The following is a 24,816-nucleotide window of genomic DNA, read 5'->3' on the forward strand; positions in this document are numbered from 1 at the left end:
TCATTTTCCTGTGGCCCCCACTCCTCCCCACCTGCCAAATATAATCCAACATCCACGGGCAGAAAAAACAGACTGTCTGCCCTGCTGAGTCCCAGGACAAGCCAAGTCCAACTCCTCTAATAGAGAACCAAGACAGACACCATGGCTGTTGTTTAATTCTTATTTATTTATTTATTTTCTGATGTTTGATTCCTCTTCTCTGTCATCAGGAGCAAGAAAAACCTGGAACATCAAAATCAAATGCCACCCTGAGTTGCGCTGAGCTGGCCCTTTCTAAGTCAGATTCAAAATTTAACGTTCTGTTTTGTTTACGGCAGGCAACATGTAGTTTTCTGTTTTGGGGGTTGGTGGCTGGTTAAAGGAATCATAAGACAACTTAGATGTTTCTTGGTGATACACCAGCTATGTTAAATCAATATTTGATGATTTATAAATGAATGAGGCACGTACAGCTAAATTTTCTTCTGAGTATACACTGGCATAGACCACACTGGCAAAGATAGTGTTGAATTAGTGTTGTCTAGAGCACCTGAGACCCAGACTACCAATCTGAAGATGGGGTATTTCTAGAGGGTCTGACATATAGCCTCATATAATTGTGTTGAATGGTACTTTTTTCTTGTTCTTTTGATCGGACGTGGGAGTCATGCTAGTTTCTCTGTATTTCCATCACATTTTCAAAGATGAGCATTTAGCCAGCTTCTGTAAAAGTAACCAAACAAAGAGAAAAAAATCTAAAGCATGAATCTTGAGGTTATAAAACTCAGCTTCTATATAATTAAATTTTTTTCCTAATATTTTTTATGAAAACGTATATTGTAGGCTTGGGGAGGAAACATGTTAAAGTTGGTAGAAATTTTCGGCAAAGTACTGTTAAAAATACTAAGCATTTCTTTAACTTTCAAAACTGCCTTGCCAATGATTTAGGTGAGATAAAACTAGCAATACATTTAGAGCTTAAAATTGTCCAAAATAGTTAGGGAAAAACCTATCAAAGTATGCTATGTATTTGCCATTTTTGGACAATTATTTTTAATACAGGATTTTGGGCTATGGATGTTTTCCTTATATTATACTGTCCTATAGGTTATTTGGAAAGCTAACCACAAGCTAAGAATAGTGATCTATGTTTGTCATTCAAAAATCAATTGGCTAAGCTATTGCTTTTAAACAACCAGTTAGCTGAACTTTCGCTGGCCATCCACTTCGATTGTAGAAGGGCTCAAGTGTTTTGGCCCCATACGTATGTAGACTATAGTAATAGCCAACACATACTGAATGCTTGTCATGGACTAGGCATTCTCCTAAGCCTTTCAAATTATTCTCCCAGTTAATCGTCATCATAAGACCCCCATGAATTAAGTTACCATTGTTATCGTCAATTTACATACATTTAAGGAAACTAAGACACAGTAAAGTTAAATAACTTTCCCCAATGATAGAGTGGAGATCTGAACTCACCACCATGCTAAAGAAAATATCAGAGTTGAATGATTTATTGGAAATACTTGTCCCAAAGATGAGAAAATAAAGGTCCAAAATGAAAGTATCTTGATTAGGATTATATAACTAACAAGAAGGACATGGAATGTGGTGAGAAAAGCACCCAACACAGATTCCAGGCAAGAGTGGGGTTTTATTTCATGCAGCCTTATTTCTTGTTGTATGACCTGAGAAACTTACTTTTCCCTGTTAATATTCAGTGTCTGTACATGCAAATATGAGATCATTCGATATTCAGCAAATATATATCAAATATAATGTACTATGAATGGGAGTAAAATACAGCACCTGCTAGAGGCATTCACAGTCTAGTGGGGAAGCAGATGGTAACATGGAACTGTGCAAGGGCTATGCTGTATCAGAGAAGTATGTACAAGGTAGAGGCCTTCCTAAAGCCATAGATTAGATTTGGGGGCTGAACTTGGTAATGTAAATAATTGAGTATGTTGAAGAGTAGGTCACTTGCATGTGGGTAAGTGGTAAGAGATGATTTCAGAGAGGTAAGTGGAGCAGGTCCTACATGCCATTCTAAGTAGTTTAAACTTGGACATGCAGGTCATGGGAAGTTACTTAAGAATTTTAAACACGGGATGGTCTATTCGGTTTTACATTTAAGAAAGTTCACACTGCCGACAACATAAAGGATGTCTTAAAGGTGGTACCACTAGAGATAAAAGATTATGAGTCCAAATGAGGGACAGTAGACTGAACTAAGCAGAGTTGAAGCCAGGGAATGATGGGAAGTGTTCGAGAGATATTTAGGAGGGAGAGTCAAAAGACCCTGTCTATTAGATATAATAAGAATCAAGATATTCTAAACTAGGAGATAGGTGAGCATGTTTCTAACCTCCAGAGAAGAAGCCAGCAGAAAAGGATGGTTGATACCATAAAAAAGAAGTTTAATGAGTGAAATAAGGAGGTAGAACTGGGTGCACTCCAGAGCACAGGTACCAGAATCTGCCTTAGCCCAAGGAAGTGTATTTTATTTGCTGTCTTAAAAACATTATTTCTTTATACATTTATCAAAGTTATAGAAATACACATGGTATCAAATCTAATGGTACAGAAGAGGGTGATATAAAACAATAATCCCTTTCACCACTCCTCTACTCCCAGTTCCATTAGAAAGAAGAGATTTTTTTTCACACTAAAAATTGGTTTCTTGTTTTATTCTGATTATGTAAATAACATATATTCACTATAAATAATTTTAATACAACATATAAATTTCTAAATTTATTTATAAATAAATAGTACATACAAATACAAATATAAAGAAAGTAAAGGTTGCTTAAAATCGCAACCTCCTAAAATAATCACATTAAGGGGGCCATCCTTTTATATGTATACATTTTTCCTACTTCTCTTCTCTGCCCCATGTTAGCTTTATACTACTTCCCTAACCATACCTTCAGCCTTGTTAATAGCCTAGTGAGTGGCCTTCTATACAGTCTCTCTCTCCCTCTCTCTCTCTCTCTCTCTCTCTCTCTCTCTATATATATATATATATATATATGTGTGTATATATATATGTATGTATACATACAACATTTTGTTGGCCATTGTTTTACCAAAAAAATGAGATTATGTAACATGCACATTTTTGTGTCTTTCTTCTCTCACTCAACGATGCATTGGAAAATCACTCCAAGTCATCTGGTATTACTCTAATTCATTTTTTTGGCTGTATAATATTCCAATATGTGGGTATATTTCAATATATTCAGCCATTTCTTTATTAAAGAACATTCACTTTCAGTTCATTACAAACAGTTCTGCAATAAATGTCATTGTACATATGTTCCTTTGTATTAGTACTTTTATTCCTATGGAACAGATTATGAGAATGAAATCATGGGATCTAAGGGTGTGTATATTTTACATTTTCATAGCTGTTGCCTGGTTGCCTAGTGGATTGGGTATGGTGCTCCTTCTAGTGTGTCTTCCTGTACTGCAGAGGCCAGAAGGCTAAAAATCTCCATTTCCCAGAATCCACTGCAGCCAGATGTGACTTAGGTTGGCCAATCAAATTCATGCAAGATTCGAAATGCAAATGCAGTGAGGTAGAGACGTCATTTCTGCTGATTATGAAAACTGTATATGGAATATAAAGACATGGAAATGTTTGTGTGTTTTCATTCCTGAAGTAGCATTAACAAAAGCCTCCACGTGGAGAAATAAACCAAACGACCAACAATAGAATGGAAATTAACTTGTGGAATAGTCAGAGAATAAACTACTTTGCAGCAGTGGAATTAGCTAAAGCTACTCCTATCAGCCCCAGATATCTCAATAGCATACTCTGGGGGGAATGAAGAAAGTTAGAAAAGCATACATACATTGTGGCTGACACCTGTGGTGCCCCTCACCCCATCCCTTTAGATCACCTGACTTCAGGCAGCTGTGGTGGACACTAGCCGTGCCTAGTACACCTCAAGTTCAAAGAGGGGGGCCTCGGCTTTTCTGCTTCAGGTCTTTCTCAGAACCATGGGAAGCCACTCAGCCTGAACGGGCAAGAGAGTTAACCCCCCAAGAGCAAATTTTAGCGAATGGAGATTAAGTCGGTAAATGATACCCAGTCTCCTTTCCTTTGGTCTGGTGGGCCAGTTCTGCAATGTCTATTACACATTACCGCAGGGAGTGCACAGAACGACTATGTCTCAGCTTCCCAGAGCAACACCCAGCTCAGCTAATGTACTTTTATTTGCTTTTTCCCTTCTCTAGTCTCTACCCCTGTCTCCACATTTCTGCTTCCAGGGATCACCTCCAAAATATACTACCTGCACCCAAGTCCTTCTCTCAGGTCCTGCTTTGAGGGAAACCCAAACTATGACATACAGTATAGTTCCATTTGTATGCATTTCAAAAACAGCAAGATGAAATATTGTATAGGGAGATATGCATGTGAGATAAGCTATGAAGAAAACAAGAGAATGGCTAATAAAAGGAGTTATGTTCTCGGTGAGACACATATTGGCTTCAAAGGCACTAGTCATGTTTTATTTTTTAAACTTTGTTTTAGGTACATGGCTTTTGTTTCATTATCTCTTTAAATTATTGGTTCTCTACGTCTTGGTCTCAGGACCCCTTTGCACTCTTAAAAATCATTGCACACTCCAAGGAACTTCTGTTTCTGTGAGTTTTGTCTAAATGACATTTACTGTATTCAGAATGAAAACTGAGCAATTAAAAATATTTCTGCTTACTTATTTGAAAATAACAATAATAAGCTCATTACTTGATAACGTAAATCACTTATGAAAATGAGTATTTTCAAAACAAAAACGAAACAGAGCAAAACAAACATGAATGAGAAGAGTGGCATCGTTTTTCATTTTTTCCAAATTTCTTTGGAGAATTTGGGACTATATTAATAGATTTCCTTTTTTCATCTAACTCTGGGTATTCTTTGATACTACATCCAAACTTGTCAGGTGGTAGTTTCTTAAAGGTTAGTTGCAGTGGGGTATCTAGAAGTATATCAATGAATTTTTAATACTCTTACAGTAAAATCTATTGGTCTTCTTGCATTTTGAATGGGTCTTTTATCCAAGCATAATTTTATGACACCGTGCATTGGTCAGTTGGAAAATCATGGTTCACTGAGTTATGTGGATCTTTTAAATGTTGACATATTTCATTCTACATCTGAAAAATCACATTCATCAGTATCACCACTGATCTCATCTGAAAAGTCTTTAAATGCTGGGAACTTCCAAGCTCATAGTGTTGAATACAAGTTTTCTAAAATTATAATTATTTGCTTCAAACTCAAATTTTACAACTGGCAACAAATACTGTGAGTCGTTTTCCTTGAAATGACAGGCTCAATCCATTCACCCTTGAGAAAATGTCTGCCAGATGCCCAAGCTTGAATAATCAGAGACAAACTATGATTAGAAAAAACCATGTCTAGGGAATAGACTGGTGGTTGCCAAGGTGAAGGGGGTTGGGGGAGGGATGGAGTGGAAGGCTGGGGTTAGCAGATGGAAGCTTTTATATAGAGAATGGATAAGCAACAATGTCTTACTGTACAGCACGGAGAACTATATTCAATATCCTATGATAAATCATAATGGAAAAGAATTTAAAAAGAATGTATATGTATAACTGAATCACTTTGCTGTACAGCAGAAATTAACACATTGTAAATCAACTATACTTCGATTTAAAAAATTAAAAAAAAAAAGAAAGAACCATGTCGTTCTGGTCAAGTACAAATTTGCTCTTTGAATGAAGCAGCTAGTCCAGCTCACAACACAGTCTCATTACTTCACCTCAAGACGACAGTCATACTTCTGTGGGCAGCAGAAATGCTTTGTGTATACACTCCATTTTGTTACGTGTACTCGAGTCAAGATTTGACAAAATCAATCATTTTCACAGCTTCACCAAAGACATTCTTGAGTGAACCTGACATTCTTTCATCTGCAAGTGCATACTGGTGAAGAATACAGTGACTACTGGTCCAGTACAGTGCCATTGCCTTGGTTCAAGCTCCAGCATTTTTACCCGCCATCGTTTTGGGATTGTGGGTGCAAATAGCAGCACAGTGAGAAAAGCAAATAATGTCTCAGTCTTGTTATGAAAATAGTTTTGGCCCCTTGAAAGGTCTCAGGGAACTCTAGACCGACCTTGAAGAACTTTACGTTGTTTTTACATTATATACAACTTTTTAACCTATATTTCCCAATAATCAAAAAAAACAAGTCAAATTCCTATGCTTCTAATAGACACTTTTAAAGTCATTTCATCCCTTTTGTTAATTGTATCATAAGCAGATTTCTTGTTTAATGGCCTTCCCCTCTTCTCTTCTTTTGGAAACACTACCACTCTGCACCCTCTCCCCACAAGTCATACAAGCACTTGGCTTTTTTAAATTATTATTAATAAACATATTTTTAGAGTAGTTTTAAGCTCACAGCAAAACTGAGTGGAAAGTACAGAGAGTTTCCATATACTCCCTGTCCCCCAATACAAACAACTTCCCCACTACTCACATTCTGTACCGCGGTGGTACATATGTTGCAATCGAGGAACCTGCACTGACACATCAGTATCACCTAAAGTCCATAGTTTACATTAGCATTCATTCTTGGCATTGTACATTCTGTGGGTTTTGAAAAAAGCATAATGACATGTATCCACTGTTATAGTATCGTACAGAATAATTTTATTTCCCCCCCAAATCCTCTGTGTTCAACCTATTCATCCCTCCTTCCCCACAACCCTTGGCAATCACCGAATTTTTTATTGTCTCTATAATTTTGCCTTTTCCAGAATGTCATAAAGTTGGAAACATATAGTAGGCAGCATTTTCAGATTGGCTTCTCTCACTTAGTAATATGCACTTATATGTCTTCCATGTCTTTTAATGGCTTGATAGCTCATTTATTTTTAGCCTTGAATTCCATTTTCTGGATATATCACATTTTATCAATCCATTTACCAACTGAAGGACATCTTGATTGCTTTCAAGTCTTGGCAATTATGTATAAACTGCTATAAACATCCTTGTGCAGGTGGGCATACATTTTCAGTTCACTTGGGTAAATATCAGAGTATGATTGCTGAATCATAAGATAAGGGTATATTTGGTTTTGTAAAATAACTCCAAACTGTATTCCAAAGTAGCTGTACCATTTTGCATTCCCACCAGCAATGAGCGGGAGTTCCTGTTGCTCCATATCCTCACCAGCACTTGGTGTTGTCAGCATTTTAGACTGTGGTTATTATAATAGGTGTTCAGTGGTGTCTCGTTGTTTCAATGTGCAATTCCCTTATGATATGTGACGTTAAATATATTTACATAGGCTTGTTTGCCACCTGTGTATCCTCTTTGGTAAGATACCTGTCCAGGTCTTTTGCCCCTTTTAAAAATCAGCTGTCTAGTATCAGGAATATAGCCAATATTTTATAATAACTGTAAATGGAGTATAATCTATAAAAATATTGAATCACCATGTTATACACCTGAAACTAACATAATATTGTAAATCTACTATACTTCAATAAAAAATAAAATAAATTAAAATCAGGCTGTTTGTTTTCTTGTTGAATTTTAAGAGTTCTTTATATATTTTGTATAACAGTTCTTTATCAGATGCGTCTTTTGCAAATATTTCCTCCCAGTCTATGGCTTGTCTTCTCATTCTCTTGGGATTGTCTTTCACAGAGCAGGTTTTAATGAAGTCCAGCTTATCAATTATTTCTTTTGCAGATTGTGCCTTTGATGTGGTACTAAGATATCATCACCATACCCAAGGCCAATTAGGTGTTCTCCTACAATATTTTCTAGGAGTTTTATAGGTTTATGTTTCACATTTGGGTCTATAATCCATTTGGAGTTACTTTTTGTGAAGGGTGTAAAGTCTGTGCCTAGATTCATTTTTTTGCATGTGCATGTCCAGTTGTTCCTGCACCATTTGTTGAAAAGATCCTCTTTGCTCCATTGTATTGCCTTTGTTCCTTTGTTAAAGATTAGTTTACCATATTAATAGAGGTCTATTTCTGAGCTTTCCATTCTGTTCCATTGATCTATTTGTCTGTTCTTTTGCCAATACCATACTGTCTTGTTCACTGCAGTTTTACAGTAACTCAAAGTTGAATGGTATAATCCTCCAACTTTGTTCTTGTCCTTCAATAATGAATTGGCTATTCTCGGTCTTTTACACTTCCATGTAAATTTAGAATTAATTTCTCAATATCCACAAAGCAACTTCATGGCCTCTTGATTGGGATTGTATATCACATTGAATCTATAGATCAAGTTGGGGAGAACTAACATCTTGACAATATTGTCTTCTTATCCATGAATGTGCAATATCTCTCCATTTATTTAGTTTTTCTTTTATCAGAGTTGCAGTTTTCCTCATGCAGATCTCACACATATTTTGTTAAATAGCATTAGGCTTTTATACTCTAAAAAAGTTTATAACTTTTTGACCCAGACATTCTGATGCTATCATTTTGACTTGGGAACATTTTGACAATGCTTAAAAACCAAGTTATTAAGCTTCAAAGTTTTAGATTCCAAATAAAGTTTTTATCAGGTGACTTCACAACATCTTTACCAAGAAGACATCAAAAAAACTTTTGGAGAGTCATCCTCTAGATGGCTGAGGAATTAAACGATGGTCAGAGATATCTATTGAGGACATAACTATTTTAACTTAACCTCTTTAAATGTCAGTAACTTGTGGCCCATGTCAAAAGAACTGCATCAATATTTCCTGTTTGGGTTACTATTCCTATGAAAATGCAAGTTGGCAGCTGGAATCTAGTCTGAAGGCACAATCCAGTATAGCTCAAGTATTCAAGTTGGTAAAACCCAGAACGTATAAATATGATTCTTGGATTCCCTGTCTACGGGAACTTTATTTCATTTTGCCCCATGAGTCAGAAGCTGCAGTAATTTCTACTCTGGTTTCTTTTTCTCTCTGGTATTGCCTGACTCTCAAATAATTGAGGCACTATTTATGCTCTTCCAGCTCATGCATTTCATATCTCCCATTTGTTTCTAGAGTGAATATTTCATGTGGATTTCTGGTATCATCTATAGTGATTCATAATCACATTCTACAAGCCAACATTTTCCATGCTTGGTTTTAACTCCAGCGTAGTATTTTTGGTGAGCTTGTTCTCCAAGCTAGTTTTGGCTTTCCGTGAGGCCAAAAAAATAATCCAACAACCCACAAACAAAAACAATAATAAATTGGTGAGTAGATGCTATAATTTAACCATGTGTTTTGTTCTCACTGAGAAAAATCTCTTGGGTAATTTCGGAAAACAAATTAAAAAGTAATGAATTTCTAAGTGATTAAGGATTGCCTTTGTATGCAACTATGCTTTGTAGCATGATATTTCCAGTTTATTCAGGCATTTTAGCCTTAAATTTCTAAGTGTAAAATCTCATAGTGTTATTTACAGTAAGAATGTATTCCTGTAATTTTCCTTCTATGACTATAATATTTTTAAATGCAAGGGGTAAGATTTTAGCCCAAGGTATTCATTGTCGATAACTGTGTGTGTGGCTGGCTTTTAACATTGTAGTTTTAGAATTGCAGAGCTGTGGTTTAAGGTACCTATTTCCTTTATTATTGTTTTTGTTCATGCATCATGACCATTTTTTGTAGTAACTCTCCCCATTTTTTTAATAGGGGGAGATACTCCCTCACTGTTTTAGAAAACACATCTGGAAACCTAAAAGAGTCCCTGTTAAAGGACATTCACTATCATGACTTGTTTCCACGAATTCTGCAATGATGCTGTGGTCTAAGACTGACTAGCAAACAGTTCTCAGAATATTCTGATTCTGCAGGCATTTAGCAAAGTGATGGGGAATCCATCTCCATATTTTGACACCTGTCAAAGAATGCACATGTCAGTGAAACCAGCAATCTTTCACTCCTCAAACAGTGGTTTTGCTGAATTTGAATGCTTAAAAAAATTATTTCACACTATCAATTTTATGACAAGAGCCAGATCCTAGAGATGACTAGTTTTTATGCCTCTTATGCCTGTTAATGAAAAACCAAGAGTTTTACAAGATTGAAAGGTAGCAAAATAGAGCGGGAAGGACGTCAGTTTTATTTATTTATTTTATTATTTTGCTTATCCATTTAACTGTCAATGGACATTTGGGTTGTTTATACTCTTTGGTTATTGTGAGTAATGCTGCTATGGACATGAATGTACATGTATTTGTCTGAGTTACTGTTTTCAGTTCCTTTGGGTTTATACTCAGGAGTGAAACTGGTCAGTCATATGATGAGTCTATGTTTAATATTTGAAGAGCTGCTGAACTGTTTTCCACAGTGGCTGAACCATTTTACATTCCCACCAGCAAAATTTGAGTGTTCCAATTTCTCCAAATCCTCTCCAACACTTGTTATTTTCTGTATTTTTTGTTTCGTATTGTTTAGTTATTTGTTCGTTTAATGTAGCTATCTAATGAGTGTCAAGTACTGTCTCAGTGTGGTTTTGATTTGCATTTCCCTAAGGACTAGTGATGTTGAAATCTTTTTATGTGCTTATTGGCCATTTGTATGTCTTCTTTGGGAAAATGTTTGTTCAAGCCCTTTGTCCATTTTTTTTTTTAACATCTTTATTGGAGCATAATTGCTTTACAATGTTGTGCTAGTTTCTGCTGTATAACAAAGTGAATCAGCTATATGTATACGTATATCTCCATATCCCCTCCCTCCTGCGTCTCTCTCCCACCCTCCCTATCCCCCACCACAGGTGGTCACAAAGCACCAAGCTGATCTCCCTGTGCTATGCGGCTGCTTTCCACTAGCTATCTATTTTACATTTGGTAGTGTATATATGTCCATGCCACTCTCTCCCTTTGTCACAGCTTACCCTTCCCCCTCCCTGTGTCCTCAAGTCCATTCTCTACGTCTGCATCTTTATTCCTGTCCTGCCCTTAGGTTCATCAGAACCAATTTTTTTTTTTTTAGATTCCATATATATGTGTTAGCATATGGTATTTGTTTTTCTCTTTCTGACTTACTTCACTGTATGACAGACTCTAGGTCCATCCACTTCACTACAAATAACTCAATTTCGTTTCTTTTTATGTCTGAGTAATATTCCATTGTATATATGTGCCACATCTTCTTTATCCATTCATCTGTCGATGGACACTTAGGTTGCTTCCATGTGCTGGCTACTGTAAATAGAGCTACAACGAACATTGTGGTACATGACTCTTTTTGAATTATGGTTTTTCAGGGTATATGCCCAGCAGTGGGATTGCTTGGTCATATGGTTGTTCTATTTTTAGATTCTTAAGGAACCTCCATACTGTTCTCCATAGTGGCTGTATCAATTTACATTCCCACCAACAGTGCAAGAGGGTTCCCTTTTCTCCACACCCTCTCCAGCATTTGTTGTTTGTAGATTTTTTGATGATGGCCATTCTGACTGGTGTGAGGTGATACCTTATCGTAGTTTTGATTTGCATTTCTCTAATGATTAGTGATGTTGAGCATCCTTTCATGTGTTTGTCGGCAATCTGTATGTCTTCTTTGGAAAAATGTCTATTTAGGTCTTCTGCCCATTTTTGGATTGGGTTGTTTGTTTTTTGATATTGAGCTGCATGAGCTGCTTGTAGATTTTGAAGATTAATCCTTTGTCAGTTGCTTCTTTTGCAAATATTTTCTCCCATTCTGAGGGTTGTCTTTTCACCTTGTTTATAGTTTCCTTTTCTGAGCAAAAGCTTTTAAGTTTCATTAGGTCCCAATTGCCTGTTTTTACTTCCATTGCTCTAGGAGGTGAGGACCTCAGTTTTAAACACGTCCGAACTTCAAATTCCATTTCTGCACCATACTAGCTGTTTGGCCATGAGCAAATCATTTACCCTAAGCTTTAATTTCTGTCAAATGGGTCTCTTCGGTTTATACAACTATTGTGAAGATCAAATATCAATTACTGTGTAGTGGAATTAGTGCTGGCACTGATCTCGCCACAGGAACCACTGTGCGAGGCCGTCTAGTTCTAATAGTGTCATATGTCTTTTCTTCGCAATGAGGTTTACATCTTCCCGGGACCTGGTATCATGTCATCTTCCACCTGGGGTTCCATGGTCCCCCAATCAAAATTAGCATACATAACACGGAAGTTAAATATTTCCTGAATTTACTAAGGCAATCCCATGAAGAAAAAGGACCCAGTGAGGGTACATCTAGGAGTTCTCATCACTGTTATGCCACTAATTTTGAATGTGTTCATTTGTCACTGAAAGCCTGTGTTTTCTGGTTTGTAAAACAATGTTGGTCATTTAGCTAGAGGACCCGTAAGAATGTGTCTTAGTACTAAATTTACATGAAGCCTGATGAGTTTTCTTTGGGAATCTCCAACTAGCTCACTTCCTGTTGCAGAAGCAGAAAGATCTTGCTTGAAAGAAAGTATGTCTGTGAAGCTTCTGGTCCTCTACTTCTTACAGGGGATATCGGTATCTGGATGTGACAGTTCTTCATCCTTATTGACAAACACTAAAATCTGCTTTTCTTGCCAAATTAAAGACAATTACCAATTTCCCCTCCTTTCCACTTCAGCTAAAGCCTTGCAGAGGGCAAGAGAGGAGCTTGCCTCTGATCCTGTGTGAATTCCCATATTAGCTCTCAAAAGAATAATTGAATACGGATCAGAACTTCTTTTCTGTTAAACTCAGAATCTTACTTGGTTTTGCTTATTTTAAGGTTGCAGTATTCTGTCTTGGGAAGATAGCAAATGCTCAGTACCAAATTCTCTGTCTTTTCCACGGCCATCTGTATTAAAATTCTAGCAAGTTCCCATTCTCTGTCTGATCAGCTTCTCAGGTGTTCATCCTTTTCTATGATTTCTTATTGAAAAAGCTATCCAAATGTCCTTTCCACTGGATCCTGGTGCCATGATGTGGTAAACCTAGGACAGGGGAACATATGTTATATGAGGGGTTTCTACAGGAACTAGATTTCTACCTATCTCAGATTTCTCTATTTCCCCGCCCATACCTCTGATGCTGGACTTATGCTGGAGTCACTATGTTCATCAGGGAAATGTTCTGAGATGTTCAGATACAAGGCTTGAAGATCAGTTATCCTGAATCAGAGTTTGATAAGGACCAACCTCTCATGCTCAGCCTTCATTCTTTCAATCAACAAATATTCATTGAATGGTTTAATACAATGTCTTCGGCCCTGAAAAAAACCACCTTTTTTTGCTATCTTTAATCTCTTATACTTGCTTCATAGTATCTCGTGTTCCTCCTCTTCTTCCCTTCAATTTCCCACTAAGGTAGTATCTTACCTTGGGGATTTCATCCTTGAAAAAAATTTTTTTGATTCTAGGGTAGACGTAAGAATGGATGTTCTATTCCAAAGTTTGATATGACAAGGACAGTTCATGATAAGAATGAACAAAGGGGCTGGACCTTCACATGAGGCCAGTCAGAAAGGAAGCGGGCAGGGATGAAATGACCCAGTTGCCTTGGTTGACATAGAATTTCCTCATTGTCTACAGAGAATGCCCAAGGGCCAGGGTGATTACTGGTCTCAAACCAGATAAACCAAATAAAGCAAGACCTGGCACTCTATGGCTCTGAAGTCCTCAATTACAAACAACTTAACGCCCACCCTCCACAGCAAAGGGAAAGGAAAGTGTTCTTACCTGTCCCGGATGGGTTTTGCTTTGGTAAGAACACTAAACACGAGATCCACTCTCTTAACAGATTTTTAAGTGTACAATACAGTATTGTTATGTATAGGCGTGATGTGTTACAGAAGATCCCTGGAATTTACTAATTTTGCATAACTCAAATTTTATACCCATTTATTCCCCCCATGCTCCTTATCCTAGAACTTGACCTCTCACTGTCGTCCGTCACTGCAATCTACTGAATCAGCATTTTGCCATAATTCTGCCTTATTTCAGGTTGGCCCTGATCATTGTTGGAGTCCCAAGAGTTTCAAACTCTGCTTCATAAAAAATTTGGAGATATTGAGGAAAATGAACAGATTTTCATGGTAATAAGAGTTGATGCCCTTCAGAATGTGAGCAAATGCTATGGTTGCCCAGACGAGCTCCCCAACGTTTCTTACGACCAGGGCAATATGCCCTCCTACGCACCAAAAACAAAGGGGAAAAACAGAAATCAACTGGCAAACCAAGATGCCCCTAAGCTCCCGTGGTGAACATGGCAGGAGTGCGGCTTCCGGTTCTGTTCTGTTGGGAGGAGGTCGTGCTGCTGTCTCCTGCCTCCAAGCCTCTTTCTCCGCAGATGGACAAGCTCCACCTCTCGAACAGAGCAAGTGGCAGGTGGCCGAGGGCAGGCTGTGATGGTCTCCTGCGCAACCCGTTATGACATCTTGACCACGGCTGGCTGGACTCCCCAGACTGTCACCAAGTATGTCACATATGCTTCTTAGGCCCAATAATTTAATTTTCTTTACATAGAATAAAGAGTTGGATTTCTCTCCCCACCCCCCACCCCCATTTTCCTTTTTTTAGCATAACTCTTTCTTTAAGAAAAGGAGGTCTAACAGGGAATGTCAATATATGAAAAAGATCAGAGTGGGACCTTTGGATGAGACAGCGGGGTGGGTGGGTGTTGGAGATGGGTTGGAGCATATCTGTTTAAATTTCTCTAGTTATCCCACTCTTTCAAAGAATTCCAGTTAGCTCCCTGGAATTCAGTTTGGCAAACACAAAAACTTTGGGCTAAATCGTCTCTTATGTGTCTCCATTTCAAGTTCCATGAAGGCAAGGCTCTGCCTGGGTCATCCCTGAATCCCCAGGGCCTAGCATGATTCTGGCACATGGTAAGCACGCGTGCACGCACACACACACGCAGACATACACACACACACACACACAAACTACATATATATACATATATATATATATATAAATATATATATAATGAATGGGTAAATACAAGATTTTCCAGATGTCAAGAGATGTATCCATTTCAGATTCTAGCTCCTTGTGACTGATAGAGTTGGGTTTTCAGTGTTAACCTCCCCTTCTTACCACCTACCCTCTACTCCTCTCTCCCCACTTTTCTCTGCACAACATAAAAACTCAGCCCATAGCTTTCCTAAGATTGCATCTAAAACACCAAATGTGAATGTCTCCCGCACGGGGAGACAGCTTGTTTACACAGGAAGAATTACTTCAGCACGCTGTCCTCCTTTACAGCAAAACTGGGAGAAAATGCTGAGTCGTCAGATTCCTTGCCTTTGCATTAAAAAGGAATTTAAAACCGATTTCAGTCCTTTCTTGGGCCTCATGTAAAAATAAAGCTTTTGTCTCCAAGCTTGGGACTAAGTAAAAGAAAAAATCGAACCCTGATTTATACTTTCCCTGAGCTCCCAAATAAGTCCAGGTAATTTTGAAATGTATTTTTTCCCCTCATTTCCTTAAATTGGGGCCAGAGCTGAGTAGATATCCGTGTGCCAGTTTGAAACTGCTGTGAAAGATGTAAACAGTACTTCTCCTCATGATTCCCTTTCCCTCCCCTCCCCCGAAGGGGGGCTGATCCAAAGTGTGGATCCCGCCAAGGAAGATAGGGCTGAAGGCCCCGCCCATACCCTTCAGCCCCGCCCATATCCTTCAGCCCCGCCCATATCCTGGGGCCAGCCATCAGGTGGCAGATTCACCAAGGAGCCTGCCCCCTGCTTAACTTCATTACTCTGTATCATTATATCTGCTTCTTTAACTTTTTTTTTCTTTATTTAATCACCTAATACTATTTTTATTGGCCTGTCAGAATGTGGGGAAGAGGAGAGGGGAATTCATTTCATGTGTTATGGAACATTATTAGGGTAAAATATTTGAACAAGTCAATACCTTCCTCCTTTGAAAAATAAGATACAAAACCAATTAAAGTGAAGTGACTACTGAAATGCATCCAATTAGTTATTAACTTACACACGTCAACCCAAGATGGCAGCTTTCACAGCAAAAATCCTGTCTGGTGTTGATACATAAGATAATCGATGGCACGGAGGCCTCTGCTTCTCAGGCAATTGCTTAAGAAAGCACCTTCACAGCTCAGAGCCTTCTCTCCCTTCGGGTTGGGGTAACTTTTCATCACCCTGACAAGATCTGTCACATATTATCAGACAATTGATCACCAGCTCCTGGCAAGTCTTAATCCATCGTTTGATCACACATCAAGAAAAATGGCTTTTTATGTCTTACACCCTGGCCATGAGAAAGAGGAAGAAAGCAGAGACATAGGCTTCCAGCTCCAGCTCATTACTTTTTTGCAAATGATAGATGAGTTCACCGGCAATTTAACTTTAAAATGATCTTTTCCCCCTTCTCAACTAAGCAAATAGAAGGAGCTTCGTGGTACAAGCTGAGTGGAAGGAGAGTCTGCCTGCTGTTCCTTTCGCATCTCTGCAATAGGCACCCGAGAGAGGCACGGAGGGTTAGTGAACGTGTATTTACTTAGTGTTACTGCATCTACTTCTAACTAATAGGATTTAAAGTGGACACACACAGAGAGACTAACTTTCACTCTCCGGGACACAGCTATAATCATTTTACATGTTTCTTTTAGAGCACTTATGTTTTATATAAAGTAATTTGAAATGACTTCTAGTTTACAAAATAAAAAAATGTGAGTATTAGATAATGACACAGTAAAATCAATTCTAAAAAAATCATTCCCCCTACCATGAATCCAGTTATGTTATTGTCAAAATCCTGATCTTATGTATACAGCAATGCTTCGGAGTGAAAGTTCACATGTCTCACACACCGTGAGGCCAAACAGTACCAAAACGTTGGAGTTTGGAACAGAGAAAGGTTTATTGCAGGGCCATGCAAGGAGAACGGGTGGCTTGTGCCCAAAAAACCCCAAACTCCCTGAAGGGTTTCAGCAAAGCATTTTTAAAGGCAAGGTAAGGGAGGGGCATGGTTGGTTACTGCAGACTTCTTGGTGTCGGAATCCTTTGTTCTTGCAGCTGTCCACTTAGGTCAGGTCAGGATGTTCCTGTAAACCTCCAACAAGACAAATGTTATCCTCCGTTCTACAACTTTTTATCTCTACGTGAAGGAAAAAGTGCTATACTCTTAAAGGTCAGAGCCTTTAGAATGCACTATCCTGTGTGTTTCAGGCTATAGGCAACATTCTTAACTCGAAGCAAAAGCAGTAGAATACAAAGGTTAAAGTAAAAGAGGCAGATCTAATATGGAGTCAGATTTGTTCAGCCCTATTACAGCAACATACATTAGCTTCCTCAGAATGGGGCAAACCTAACAATGTACAAATTAGTCCTGTTTCTAATAGTTGATTGCTACTTAATATGAAAAATAAAAACTATCTGAAATTACCAAGAAAAGAATAGCTAAAACCTCAAAGCTTTTGAGGGATTCTATTTAAGTTATCAACACACACACACAAATACCCTGGGGATTTCTAAGTAGTATTTCCAAAGTTCACAGCGTTCAAAGATTCCAATTCTGTTCTTTGAGGCCAGGAAGGAAAACTCCCCAATTCCCTTCTCTCCCCCACTAAAAACTTCCTGGAAATCCTTCATGATTGTACATCCACTGCAATTTGAAGACACAAAGACCCCAGATTCAGTCTTTGTGCTTAAGTAAAAGATGCTCAGAGATATGTAATTATGTCGTCCTTTTCCTAGTCGTGGCAACTGAGATAACAGTTCTTCCAAATCCTAGCCACAAAAATTGTACAGTCAACCAGTATGTGGCTGGCCTGCAGCTTTTGTCAATAAACTGAAAACACTTGAAGCCCAGAGACTGTACCCCGACCTCTCGCACAGTCTGTGCTAGGCACCAAAAGAGGGCTCCAAACACTATTTGTTCTGGTGAAATGCAAAGAAGGTCTGTAGCCTGGTTAAAAGTATGGTATCAATGTCAGCTTCCTGGTTTTGCTCATCATACTCATGTAAGATGTTATTTGGGGGGAAAAGTGGAGAAAGGATACACGGGAACTCTCTGTTCTCTTTTGGCAACTTCTAAAATGATTTCAAAAAAGAGTTTTAAAAAATATTTATTGAAAAGAGAATGAATCTCTAAATCCTTTAAGCCAGCTGAACATGCTACCCATTTGACTCCTCTCAGTAATCTCCTGTATGATTTTTTTCTTAGGAGAAGAGTTACATTTGTAACTGTTAACCTTAAGAGGTTTTATTGCACCTCTTTACCACTAGATCCCTTTGCCTTGAGCCCAGATTCTGGTTCTGCCTCTGGTCCTCAGCCAAAGATATTTGATCTTTTCCAAAGTTTGGCTATTAGCCCTACGTGAGGACTTTTGGCTCAATTTACCTCCTGGATTTATCTCTTTCCACCACCACTGTGTCTTTTTCCTTGACCTTCTAAGCACCCAGTTTCCCTTTTGCCCAGCTAGTGTGTGTGTGTGTGTGTGTGTGTGTGTGTGTGTGTGTGTGTATTGGTGGGGGATGTGCAGAGTGGAAATGATGAGGGGTGAGGTTGAGATTTAGTCTGTGGTAACCTGCATCTCGGAAATAGATTTCTTTTTTTTTTTTTTTTTTTGCAGTACGCGGGCCTCTCGCTGTTGTGGCCTCTCCCGTTGCGGAGCACAGGCTCCGGACGCGCAGGCTCAGCGGCCATGGCTCACGGGCCCAGCCGCTCCGCGGCATGTGGGATCTTCCCGGACCGGGGCACGAACCCGTGTCCCCTGCATCGGCAGGCGGACTCTCAACCACTGTGCCACCAGGGAAGCCCTCGGAAATAGGTTTCTTTTTATAAAGAACAATTTCTTGCTGGGGAGAGACTCTACCTAGTTCATCAGATCCATCAAGTTGACATCTTCTGCTTCACTATATATTTTGTGAAAATACTATGAGAGCATTCAAAGGTTAGCTGACTCCATATCTGTTCTCAGTGCTGAGAGTTAAAAGCACGATCCTTGTCATCATAAATGACGGAGAGAATGGACTTAGACTGCATCCCGAGGCCAAACAGCATGTTCCGTGCATTTACCTGAAACCTGATTTACCACTGGGGAGTCATTTGGGACCTTCAATGCCTTCTCCACCACGTTATCCATACAAGAGGCAGGCAAATATAATGTTTAACAACACAGGCACTGGGGCCATATTGTTTTGAATCCAGCTCTGTTTAATCCAGCCATATTGTTTTGAATCCAGCTCTGTTTTGAATCCATGTGACTAAACAACTTCCTTCATCTCTCTGTACCTTAGTTTTGCCATCTGTAAAATGAGGATGATAACTGTGCCTAACTCACAGGGATCTTGTGAGAATTATGAGCGTTAGTACCTTGAGAAGCCCTAGACTTACCCATAGTTGGCACTCAGTGAATGTAGTTACTTTTTTCTAATGCATATTCCACTTCTTTTCCCTGGATACCCCTCTACTGCCCCCTGAAATTTCAGTACGGTGATTTATGCTTAAAAGTAAGAATTAGGGCTTCCCTGGTGGCGCAGTGGTTGAGAGTCCGCCTGCCGATGCAGGGGACACGGGTTCGTGGCCCGGTCCGGGAAGATCCCACATGCCGCGGAGCGGCTGGGCCCGTGAGCCATGGCCGCTGAGCCTGCGCGTCCGGAGCCTGTGCTCCGCAACGGGAGAGGCCACAACAGTGAGAGGCTCGCGTACCGCAAAAAAAAAAAAGAATTAAAAACAAAATTTTGTTTTGAACATTTCACTAAACGTCTGGATATAGTAGAAGATAATCAATAGAATCTCAGAAATATGTTGGAAATGAATCAGTATCAGAGAAGAAACTTGATACAGAGTCACTCAAATTTCTAAATCGACTGATCAAACCACTGTTTGGATGAAAGCTGTGGTGGAGATGCTGGTGAGTTTGTGGAGACATGGCCATAAACCTGGAACTTCTTGGGCTGGCTTTCTTCTTGTAACTTACAGTGCCCGGACATGCCAGAGGCTGGGTTGGATTTGGATTAGACTAGACGTCACGCTGCTGGGAAAGATAGGCTTGAAGTATGGCGGAATGCTTCCTTTTTTTTTTTAAACACTGATTGGCCCCAGCTCCCACGTGTTACATGTGGTGTTTAGAGCCATAAAACACTACGATGTAGCCACATCTATGGAGTGGAATTGCGTTTTCAAAAGTCCCTCAGTTTTCCCAATATTTTCAGGGGTGTGTGCTATCTCACTCCCTGTACTGATAGCATCCCAATCCCAGGCAAATGGCGTCCAATCCATCCCACCCTTTCCAATCTCCCATACAAAGCAAAGAAAACTTGTTGCCTGGGTCCTCTCTCATTAGCTCTGAGGATGCAGATTAAAAATCATTCTTTGGTAGCATTTATGAAGTTTGTATGATCTGCTTTCCAAGAAGCATTTAGAACAAACAATGAGTTGTGGCTAAAACAAATGTGAGCGAGCAATAGACTCAAATTAAAAGAGATAAAATTAAATTTTCATGTATCATAAATGAAGTATCCATTAGGGACTTCTCAGATGACCTTCAGGTTCAGCAAATTCTGTATTCAGACTTCCAACCTGAAAGATAAGGATGCTGGGCTAGATGACATGCATTTCAGGGACAGCGGAGGCAAAGGCCAAGCCAGCCACAGTAAACAAATGTAACTAGTTTGGGAGAGATGCTATTGACAGTAAAATTCTAATTTTGCTCCAGCTCCCGGAACAGATGTACCTCCAAGTCCATAGACTCTGCAATACTTAACTGCAGCTACTCAGCTGTGACCTTCAGCCCCAGGCTCACTGCAATAAAATTTTCATGCAACCATATGGAAGAATATTTTAATAGAGATTTACTGTCAGTAACTGTCCCAAAGGAGCAAATAAGGAAGCTGTAACATATTGCGTACAGTAAATCAAGGGGACTTCAATGGAAAAACGAAACCTCCCGGAGGCAAGCATCTTTAAAATTACAGGCAACACTTTGTACAAATATGTGTACAAAGGACTAGATATGCAGTCGGTTAAGTAGCTCGAAATGGTTTCGATTTGCAGATATATTTATTTAGAATTTATTTATTGGATTTTATAAGTGGCAAGCACTTACCTGTCAGGCCTGAATGCCTACGTATCTCCCTTCCCTGGGGCAAAACGGAAGTGAGGGAGGGGTGACTTTAACTGAAAATCTCACCCAACCAGAGAATGTGGCAGGCAGCATAAATTGCACCCTCTCTATAGCCAGGTTTGCTTCAATTTAAGGTGAGGTATTAACCACAGGGACAAAATATTCCTTTAGCCAGTGTATAAAGAGTCCTGGATGAGTTAAACGGTTAAAAATTCAGCTTAAGGATAATTGGGGAGACATGGTAATTAAAACTCCCAGTGGGGCAGAAAGCATTCAGAGGTCCTTCACGAATGCTTGATTATGTTTTACTCAGCATTTTTGCATGTAAAAATGTCTCCTTTTTGTGAAGTGGTAGCATGCAATTTTTATCTAAATGGGTCTTGGGCGGTTGGAATCAGTAAACCAGATCTTATGTTCATCTTCTGACCCCATGTTTATTTGGGGACATGAGTTGGTGGCACAGGAGCTAAGTGAGCTAAGAAAGAGGGCCTGAGCATGTCACCTACACAACTCCACACTTCCGCTCTCTTAGTCGCTACACAGCTCCCTTGCTCCACTTCAGCCCTTGCTGTTGAGAGCATTTCAGCTGCAGACACTTGTTTCCTGAGGGCGAACAAGCAGCCATCTCTCCCCCTCTACTCAGCTGATGGGAACTCTAATGTGAGGGGCAGTAATTCAGAGATAAAGAGACTGAACACTGCCCGTGACAGTTCATATTTTATGGTGGAGAGAAGGCCTGAAACCTAAAAAACTCATGTGTAGGAGGCATAGCACACGTGCCTCATCCATGGCACATAATGAAGGACGACGTCTTGACATCAAACCCAAAATCAAAATATCCAAGTGACCGTGAATAGGGGAATCGGGTGATAAACCTTTATGTTTTGCTAAATGCCAGTGGGTTGTCACACTGGATAAAGAGTGATAACAATAGAAGAAATGTCATATCTGTTAAATGGGTCTTAGGCATTCTATTCTTCTGTTGAAGTGGTCCCAATTACTGCAAAACACAGGTAACATGCACACACAAAACAGGTTACACACACACAGGTTAGGTGACATGCTTAAAGTGGATTAACTTGACTAATCAGAACCTGGCTGGAAATTATAATACAATAAGAAAAACGCTTGGAAGTTAGTTCATGCAGTTAGATGAATGTATAAATCGTGCTACATGGTCAACGACTAGTTCGTTATTCACCAAGTTTTCCCAGTATCTCAATGAACGTACTTTTTTCACAGGAGATATTATATTCCCTGAACCCTTTAACTGTGCTGTATTTCACACTGAAGATGACGTTGAAACTAGAAATGCCACTGAAAAAAATGTTAGTTTGGGGACATAATGTACGCATGATTTGTGTAGCTTGTTCCTTTGAGAGAAAGGCTGGTTGGGATAAATCTGCAGATTCCTTGCATCATTTGGCTGTGACCACGTTTAGAATCATTCTTCTTGTCTTTATAAGGAACAGAATGGGCATGTAAAGACAATTCTCGTCTGTGTTTAATTTCGTGAATTTACCAAGAAGGGTGAGTCATGTCTTACATTTTTGATCCCATCTCTAAAACAAGTGATGTCAGAATGCTTACTCATTAAAGGCATTTCCCCTCCATCTCCCGGAAGGTTCGATGACCTTGGCTAGCTCTGTACCCGGAGCTTTTGATAATTCTGGGCAGTACGGCTTGCCTCTGCACTCTTCAACCCACTCTGTCCTGGCAGGTTTGTTTCCTCTCTGTCCTCCACAGGTTCTATATATTCAATTTCTCACACCCCGGAGTCATGTGACTCCAGAATGTAATTGTTTTCCTCCCTTTAAACCTCTCCAGACGTCAGCTGTCTTTCAAGACTCAGTTCAGAACTCCAGGTACCCCAACTATCTATTGAACCATTCTAGACCCATCACTAAATGCTAAAGGCCAAGTCATTTTCCACTGAGCTACTTATACATTCTGAGAACATTAATAGTTGTTTAATAAATACCCATTAATAATTGATTTGTTGATCTTTGACCTCCTTCTCTTTCTTTTCACCACTTTGCCACGTACTTCAGACTTGGACTTCCCTAGAGAACGTGAAAGAATGTGTTCTGAAGAAATTTTTATTCTTATTCCTCCCACTGGGAGCACGCTGGAAAGTAGTCATTACTTAATGTAATTTTCCACCTGTAGATGTCATTTTACAAGTTACAAATAATGTGAGCAAAATGTAACAACATACCCACCCAACCAACAAAATCTCCCAAATTAAGAGCAATATACAGCTGGAATGAGTAATATAATTTGCTAATTACAAAAGTATTCATGATAGATAGTAAACTCCTCATAGCTGGAAGTTATCAAACAGAGACTAACTCAAGAATCTGGGAGAAAGGATTTTTATAAAGATGGGAGGTTGGGTTCAATAATTCTGGGGTCTCTTCCAAATCTGAGATTCTGTGATAACTGTCTGAATTAAACCAATGAAAAATTGATGTTAGTAGTCCTGTGAGGTGAGTTTTTAATATTCCACATATTTAAAATTACAGTCAGAGTTAGGAGATTAATTTGTAAGAAATCTGAAAATAACTGGTCATTCATTGATTGACTAAAGTCAAAAGGATGGTTTTTCAGAGTGGGTTGAGTATATGGAAATAGCCACAGAGCACTCTGAAATCAATCCTATTCTTAGAACATGCATCTACAATTTAATTAATCTGTACACCTAAATGGGATGGCCACTGTGCACATTTTAATAAACAAATATTTATGTGCCCATCAGTCTTGTCGTTTTCCATGTTTGTGATTTGTTAACCTTGGGTACATAAAGAGAAGCAGTGGAATGTATTGCCCTCTTGGGAATCCCAGGGAGCTGTGCCACTGCTGCAGATCCCTGCCAAGGTCAGAAACTAGGCCGTGTCTCTGCATGGCCCTACTTCCAGACATACAGAACTTATTATTTTGCAAGTAGGCACTAACGCAGACATGCCAGCCACAGTGAGTAGAGTGAGGTGTTTTTTTCTTTATGAATGTCTTCTAAGCAAGCATATTTGTTGTTTATACGTAAATAGGTGCTTTGAAACTGTTTGAAAAGAGTTTATTCACTAAGGTAAATGCTGGTTTCAAAATTATTTTTGCTCTTCTAATTGGGGAAGCAAACTTTTTTCACCCTAGGGGGAAAAAAAACACTTCTACCTTACCTGGAAACACACACAATGTTTGAATCATCAGCGTCTGAATCAAAACTTTGTTATATGTTAAGAAATGTTATAAACCCAGGAATATGTTGACTGGGTTTTGGTAAAAATGAGTCTGATTCCTACAGACTGATTCACATGCATCTCCTTAGGTAATTAGTTAGTCTAAAATTTACTGACCGACAGTTCAACCATGAGTTTTTTAATAAACTTGTTGGATATTTTTACCCCATCTTCTTTTAGCCAGGATCACACCGACACAGCCCAAGGTGCAGCAGAGAGCAGAGAGCTGGATGGTAGGCAAGAGATGGGGGTTCTGAGCTTGGATTTGGATTTCTGTTTGGATGTTTGAGAAGTGATCACATCAAGAACTGCAAGCTAGCCTATCCCGTTGGCCTATGGCAAGAGTGACCCCACCCATAACTATGAAAAAAACCTTGACCTCTCTTGAAATGAGATATTGGATCCATCCAACATTGTTATTCTTATTCATATCCTTGATGCAATTATAATTATTTAATATAATTATATAAGCGAAAGTCATTCATTCACAACTCCCTTATGCGGGGGAAGCAGACAGTAAAAAACAGGAAATAGTTGATCTATAGAATGGTTTTAGATTCTCTC

Source organism: Orcinus orca, chromosome 13 (genome assembly GCF_937001465.1).
Source record: "Orcinus orca chromosome 13, mOrcOrc1.1, whole genome shotgun sequence".
In the NCBI taxonomy this organism is placed as follows: domain Eukaryota; kingdom Metazoa; phylum Chordata; class Mammalia; order Artiodactyla; family Delphinidae; genus Orcinus; species Orcinus orca.